The sequence below is a fragment of the Peromyscus leucopus genome, chromosome 6 (assembly GCF_004664715.2).
Source record: "Peromyscus leucopus breed LL Stock chromosome 6, UCI_PerLeu_2.1, whole genome shotgun sequence".
In the NCBI taxonomy this organism is placed as follows: Eukaryota; Metazoa; Chordata; class Mammalia; order Rodentia; family Cricetidae; genus Peromyscus; species Peromyscus leucopus.
The window spans coordinates 81914129-81920128 of NC_051068.1; the positions used below are offsets into that span (position 1 = coordinate 81914129).

General features: G+C 46.4%; 1 pseudogene; it reads right to left on the bottom strand.

The window, feature by feature from the left end:
* Positions 1-4379: 4379 nt before the first annotated feature.
* LOC114699953 lies at positions 4380-5777 on the bottom strand (annotated as a pseudogene).
* Positions 5778-6000: the final 223 nt, after the last annotated feature.

Here is a 6000-nt window from a genome sequence, read left to right on the forward strand (position 1 = left end):
AAAGGGATGGGGAGACAGCTCAGAGGCTAAGAGCACATGCTGTGAAAGCATGAAGGCTTGAGTTCCGGGGTGCCCACATAAAACCTAGGCATGTGTACACCAGTAACCAGTGCCAGGGCTTAGAGGAGCAGAAGACTGGAGGATGACTGGCCAGCAAGTTCTCAAGGGAACTTGAGGTGAAGAGTGACAGGACAGGGACACCCAATGCTCCCCGTTCTGTCCCCTGCACACACACAGGAGCACTTGGCACTTGTGCATGCATGTGCACACACGTGCGTGCACACACACACACACACACACACACATTCATGGGCATGGGCACACACAAAAATGAGGAAGAAATGGAAATAGTGATCTGTTCTCTGAGTTCACCTGGATGCTGTAAGGACTGGGGAAGGTAGAAGTGCGTGAACTCAAGGCAGTTGGCCACAGCTGCTCTTAGTAGGAGCCTATAAGATGCATTCAGCACTGCTGTGGGCAACTTAACACTTAATGGTAGCAACTCATTAAATCATTAAGTAGCTATTTGCTCCGGGAGTTTTAAAATATACAGCGCATGCTCCCCTTGAAGGCTAAAAGCTTCATTTGAAGAGTAACGTAACTAAGAAACCCAACAGAAACAATTCAGTAACATTTGGCTATGAAAATTAGCAAATTGAAAGTGTGTAACCTTCAGATACACAGCCACCAGGCAGAGAGTTTAAAAAACTGATTCTGTTACCATAGCAACAACAATTTAAAAAAACACAGGAATATAAATTAAAAGATACATAGAAAATCATTATGAAGAAAGAGTCCACATACAACTGAGAGGCTCAAAAGATGGTTTGACTGTAAGGGAGGAAATGACTGGATGGTTGAATGGTCCATATCCTTGATCTCAGAACGGGGGGGGGGGGGGGGGGGGGGGGGGAGCGAGTGCCCCAGAGCTGGAGGCCAGCCTAGGCTACATATTGACAATGTCTCAAAAACATAAACAACAACAAAAGACCCTGGTCTTTGAAAGAAATGTTTCTGGAAGACAACATATAGCAAGCATGTTTATTCGCTCTAAAGTAACTGATTTAAAAACAACTACAATACAAAAAACAATGTTTTTTTTTTTCTTGACAAGCTGATTCTGAGGTTCAGAGAGAAAAAGGAAGAAACAAAATTAGCCAGGTAAATTATGAAAATGGAAATTTCTGAAGAATTAGCCCGTAAGCAAGAGCGAATTCTAAAACTACTGAAACGAATGTCGTCCTAATCAGGAGAAATGCATGAGGCAGAGATAAAGCTCAGAAAACCTCAGGTAAAAGGTTTTAGGCTATGGTAAAGATTGTATTTAAAACAGGTAGAAATAGATTTTAATAAATTATATTGGTTGGCCATCTGAAGCAAAAATAAATCTGAATCCTTACCTTGCTCCCTATATCAACATAAATAATAGATGGATCAATATTGATGATTGTAAAAACTTAAGCCACAGGAGCACATCATGAGCAGGACCTAGAGGGATATTATAGCCTCAAATAGATCTATTAGTAAAGAAGAAAGGCTGGAAATCAATGAAGCGAGCAACCACTTCAAACCCAAGGAAAAGAACTACAAAGCGGACCCAAACAGACAGAAGGAAGGAGACACTGGAGACAGCAGAGAAGGGGAAGATGTGGACAAGCAGTGGTACACCAGAGATCCTTGCCAGATGGCATCCCACACCCATGAACTCAGCACTCAGGGGGTGGAGGCCAGATTCTGAGTTCCACGTCACTGAGAGAATGAGAGCAAGCGAGTGAGTGAGCCAGAGACAGACAAACAGACAGAGAGCCAGAGAGATGGATTGAGAGATTGATCGATTGATCGATTGGCTGATTTACTACATGGTCTCTAAATATCAGCAGGAAAAATATTAAAGATATGGTTATATAGAGAAGGATGTGATTGGGGGAATCCTAAAAATCTTACACTTTTTACAAATGTAAACAGATGTTCCATGTATAATAGGAGAAATGCAATCTGAAAACAACGAGATGCCACTTTCCCTATTATGATGGCAAATAATTAAACATGGGAAAGGGGGTTGAGAACACTCATGTTGCTAGCAGAAGAGTTAAATGGTATGGTCTCAGTGGAAGAGAATTAAGCTATAGTTATTAAAATTCCAATGCCACATATCCCTTGTCTATAAAAATTAGGAAGACATACATTTATTTGTCAGGTATTTGGTTAAAGACACTCAATTGAAGATACGCCTTGAGCAGTATCTGTTACAGAAAAAAAAAGGGAAAAAATCTTGATATCTACCAGCAAGGGGCTGTTTAAATCATTTACAGCATCTCCATACAGTGACATTCTTAGCAGCCATTCAAATGATCAGGGCTGCTCTTTATGTTCTGACCTAGAAACGTCTCCAAGATGGGCTGTTAAATGCAGCAAAGATAAAGAGGGCATGGCTGTGTATGCCTGCAGAGCCAGAGATATCTCTGGATCAATACATGACAGACTGATAATCCCGCCTCCTCTGTGCCAAGGCACTGTGTGAACGGGGGCAGGTGTGGAATACAGATTTGCCTTTTACTGTTGTGTTCTCCATGTCTCCGCCACCACATTCCACAGGTCACTGTGGGCTTCTGTATGCATGGCAGAGCAGAAGGAAGTAACCCCCTAAACCAACTAATGTCCCTCCAGGTCCTACTCATTGGTTGGGTGGAGTAGGAAGAGGATGGGTTTGGGACAGACCAGCTGGGTTCTGGTTCTGAGCATTCCATCTTTGTCTGCACAGTGGGGCTGACAGAGAGGCCACAGGAGCTGGTGAGGAGTAAATAAGAAAATACACACACAACTCTCACTCAGTACACAACGATCACTGCTTACAGCCTTTCTGGAAACAGTTACAGTGCCAGGAAGGACAGAAGGGACTGAGCTTTGCACCCACGTGTGCACACTCCCTCCCTAGGCTCAGGAAGAGAAACAGCAAGCCGCATTTTCTAATAGCAGCAAGGACATTACTCCTCTCTGTACCTGAGGAGGAGAAAAAGGCGTTCCAACTGTTTTGACTTCAGTCTGGTGGTTGCATTGCCATTCAATGTAAATAATGCTCAGTGGGACCAGAGCATCAGCCAGGAGGGGGCTGGGAAGATGTGCCAGGTCATTCTTGGAATGGGAGGGCAACGGCTGTCCCACCAGGCACCAGGAGAACTAAAGGTACAAAACCCTGCCTCCCTTCAGCTCAGGAAAGGCATGGAGGTTTCAGGCCCAGCTTCAAATATAGACCCGTTTCCATAAAAGCATCAGCAGCTGTTTCTATAAATACCTCAGCCAGTTTTCCGGGGTTCTCATGTGACTTTGATGCCAACCTCAGCTGCGGGGATCCGTCACCATGGTGACTGGCCCCGTGACCAGCCAGTCTTCATTCATGGCAGGTTGCTGCGTCCTGGATTGAGGGTGGAGTGATCAAGGGAGGCAGAAGGAGGACCAAGGAGACGGGAAAGGAATAGGGATGAACAAGGAGTAAGGAAGAAGTTTCCAGTCCTGGGGGAGACTGCCGTGCCCCAGCCTGACTGCGAGGATGCTCTGACAGAATTATTGATCTCTCCAGGCTGCTGTCACAGGAGGAACATTTTTATTCAGGTCGAAGTAAATATCTTTGCCTTTGAGCCAGAGAATCAAAGGTTCAGAGCTGGAAACAATCCTCCATTATTGCTGTTGGTACAGATGAAGAACAAGGCCCAGAAAGGTGAGGCAATTTCTACAAGGTCACACAGCAAGTCTTTTGCAGAACTGGGACAACGATCACCAAGCTGCATGTCATTCCTGATTCCTCTCCACCTAAGTAGGGCTCCCCTCCGGGTAAGGTGTGCTGTGGCCCGTAGAGATCTAAGTATGACCTCTGATGATCGGGACACGAGGTTCCTTTGCTCCTGTGTTAGTGAACCTGGATGGTACCATGAGCAAGCACAGAATTCATTTAGTCTGTGCCAGGTCAGCCCTGACCTTGACTGATAAATGTGGAAGGGAATGATTAACGTAAATCACGAAAAGTCCCGCTGCAATTAGCAAAGCCAAGTCAGGCTTGGTCAGCTATGGAGAGCTCTGATCAAAATGTCTCAGAACTGCCATCCAGGGGACTCTCAAATACCACCCTGCTCTGTACCTGCCCATGCTTCATTCTGGGGGAAAAATAAAGAGATGTGGAATGAACATTTTTCCACACACAGAGCACACAGTCACTGTGCTTAAGTGTTAGGAGTAAGCAAATCAAAGAGACTTTCTTTTTTGAGCCAGGATCTCACTATATAGTTCAGGCTATCTTCAAATTCTTTTTTTTTTTTTCCTACTCCAGTCAATGGAAGTGAACTTTATTTGGTCCCAGGGTCATGGGCCAGGTATGACCCCCAACTTTATTTGACCTTCTTCTTGGGGTACAAGTTATTAGTGTGGCTACACTTCTCGCACAGGGGTGCAAATGTGTGTAGCACTTGTGGCAGATCATCTTGTCAGAGTTGTACATCTGGGCAAGCTGATGAAGGGACAGCTCGATGATGCCACCATTCAGGCAAGGCACCAGATGCAAGATGGACTCTTTCTGGATGTTGTAGTCCGACAGAGTGCCGCCATCCTCCAGCTGCTTGCCAGCAAATGTCAGCCTCTCCTGGTCAGGTAGGGTGCCTTCCTTGTCTTGGATCTTAGCCTTGACATTCTTGATGGTGTCACTGAGCTTGCCCTCAAGAGTGATGGTCTTGCCCCTCAGGGTCTTCACGAAGATCTGTGTGTTGGCATCTGCTCGGCCACCTCATTGAAGGAAAGAGCAGCCTCTTGATTCTTGACCAAATTCTTGATCTTCCTATCTTAGCCTCCCAAATTCAGGGATTACAGATATGTACCACCATACCCAGTTTGAAGAGACTCTTGCTAATTAATTCACAAGCTATGCTTCAGGGAGGTTCTCAGATCTGGAAGTAGGGTGAACCACAGAAGTCAAAGTGGGCTTCTAGGAAGTGAGGAAGAGAATATAGCCTGAGACATGGGTTGACAGGAACAAGAGGAAATGTTCTAGGGCAGAGGCTGGGTAGTTAAGGCAGAAGAGAGAATCTGACCATGGTGACCAAGGTTCAGAAAAGGAATTAGCTGTCGGCCACGTGCTAATTCACATGGTTCCCTCACACAGGCTCCAGGAGCACCATTGAGGGTCTGGGAGGCGATGAATCCAGATAAAACAAAGAAACCTTGTGTTAACATTTTCCTGAAAGGGACTGAGAACAAATGAAGACATCATCATGGGACTGGAGAACAGCAGCAGCAATTACAGGCTCTGTTGTCACCTGGTCTTGGGACAGATGATCAGCAGGCTCTGCAGAGGTTCACACACACACACACACACACACACACACACACACACACACACACACAACCATGTGTGTGTTACAGCCTAGCAGCTTCCAGAGAAACCCAGGCAGAGGCTCAGAGGCTCAGAGGCTCTGCCTCTCTTTATTCCTGTCATGTTCCTATAGCTCAGGACAGGAATCAGAGAGTAGCATGTCCCTCCCGTTCCTACCCACCTCTGTTACCCAGCCAATGGAGGAACTCCAACAGCTAGCTTCCCAACCTGGAGGGGACAGAGCATCTATTTCCTCCAGAAAGGCGGAGGGAGCTTCATCTGTGCTGCTCACTACCACTAGTGTTTACTCAACCAGGACGGCAGCTCCTGGACTCTGGAGACTCTGCTGCACCTGTGTCTGAAACGCTCCTCTGGTGGACAGCAGGGGGCGTGGACATGCACGCAGGAAGGCCTGGGACATGTTGACGTTTTGCTCAGCTTTGGAGGCAGGCCTGAATCTGAGTCCCGGCTGTGTCCCTTACTCAAGTGGCCCTCAGAGCTTATGTAGTCTTTGAGCCTCCGTTGCCTCCCTTGTAAAAAGGGATGTGTCACCTACCCTGAAGAGAACCTGTGGTGAGATATGGTGGTCACAGTGGCACAGGAAAGAGGACTGACCAGGCAAGAGCTTCTTTTCTACCATAGGA